Below are 2,080 nucleotides of genomic sequence, written 5' to 3' on the forward strand. Positions count from 1 at the left end.
GGGGGGGTATAAATAGAAGGGGGGGGGTCCGGCGACTTGGGGGAGGGGCAAGCCGGGCGGGGTGCGGCTCCCGTGTCCGCCATGGACACGGCGCGGCGGCGCGCGTACGCGGGGAGGAGAAGGCGCGAGCGGGCCGGCGGCTCGGCTGGGCCTCGGCCCAGTCGGGCGATGCGCATTTTTTTTAAATACGTTCCGCGGAAAATAATTCATAGAAAACTAAATAAAAATCCAAAAAAGATAAAACAAATTTTCCCCGTCTTGTTAGAAAATCTAGAATAGGGTGAACATTTTTTTAACACCAAATATTTTTTTTTGAAAACATGCAATATTTTTAATGCAATTAAAATTGCAAATAAAATCCGAATAAAATCCAATAAATGATTCTAACATTTTTCCTCCAGTATTTCAATTGTTTTGGAGAAGTCATATTTTCTCCTCTCATTTATTTTTTAAAATGAAATATTTTTCCGGAGAGAAAATAATTAAAACCAAAATCCTCGTTTTATTATTTGATGAAAAATCAAATATGAAAATTTGAGAAAATCCCCAACTCTCTCCGAGGGTCCTTGAGTTGCTTAGGATTATCGAGGATTTGCCAAAATGCAATAAAATATGATATGCAATGATGATCTATGTATAACATACCAAATTGAAAATTTGGGATGTTACAGTTTACCACCGGGCGGGTCATGATACCCAACTATACACTACTAGGAAAAGGGCTATAGATGATATGGCCACTAATGGCGCATCAGACATGTGGTGCGCCATTACTATATACTAATGGCGCACCATGTGTTGGTGCGCCATTAGTGTGCAAATACTAATGGCGCACCACATCCATGGTGCGCCATTAGTAATTTTTTTTCAAAACTAATAATGGCGCACCGTGAGATGGTGCGCCATTACTAGTTCAACTAGTAATGGCGCACCATCCCATGGTGCGCCATTAGTAATTATGTTTCAATTTTTCTTATTTTTTTATTTTTAAACTACTAATGGCGCACCGTGGGACGGTGCGCCATTACTAGTTCAACTACTAATGGCGCACCACTCCTACAGTGCGCCATTACTAGTTGAACTAGTAATGGCGCATCACTCACAGGTGCGCCATTAGTAATTTTGTTACAACTTTTGTTTCAAAATATTTTTTTTTGCTGAAAAACTACTAGCACCCCCCCCCTCCCGTGGACCGCCTTTTCAGTTTTTAAAAAAATAAAAGAAAATGATGGAAATGTCAAAAAAATAAAATAAAACAAGTTTCCCATGTGATATGTGGTCTAGTTGTTGGGAAAATTAACAAATATGAATTTCGACTTTATTTGCAAAATCTCTCTGGAATTTCTTAAAATGGGCATAACTTTTGCATACGAACTCGGATGAAAAAGTTTTTTATATGAAAAATCATCTACTCGAAAAGTTACATCCGAATTTAACCGGGGGAACCCCGTTAAACATTTTCAAAATCCTCAAAAACCTAACAGAAAAAAAAGATACGGGGCTTTCAAGATCTAGAGGAAAAAAAATCAAAAATTTTCAAACTTACTAGTGGCGCACCGTTTGCTAGTAACAGAAAAAAAATATTGGTTTTGAATTTTTTTCTAGAATTTTTCTTCAAAAAATGATTCCTAATATGACGGGAAGTTTGAAATATTTTTCAAAATTTCATTATACTCATGAATATGAACAAAGTCCTAGACATCAACAAGGTTCAATAGGATTGATATGATAGATATATCAACAAGTGGCTGTTAAGTGAGGTGGTGCTGGGGTTGGATAAAACTGTGAAGTTAAGCGTGCTCAGGCTGGAGTAGTGTGAGGATGGGTGACCTTCCGGGAAGTTTGACCACTTAGTGCGATTTGACTTGAGATTAAGCATATTGACCTGAGATTAAGCCATAGTGACCCGAGATTAAGAAAAAATTGAAAAAAAAATTGTGAAATTTTTTTGAAAAAAATATTTCTGAAAAAAAAATTGGACAAAAAATATTGAATTTTTTTTTTGGAAATTTTTTTTTTTTGAAAAAAAATGGTTACTAATGGCGCACTTCTATGTGGTGCGCCATTACTAAGTCAGATA

Source organism: Triticum aestivum, chromosome 1D (assembly GCF_018294505.1).
Source record: "Triticum aestivum cultivar Chinese Spring chromosome 1D, IWGSC CS RefSeq v2.1, whole genome shotgun sequence".
In the NCBI taxonomy this organism is placed as follows: Eukaryota; Viridiplantae; Streptophyta; class Magnoliopsida; order Poales; family Poaceae; genus Triticum; species Triticum aestivum.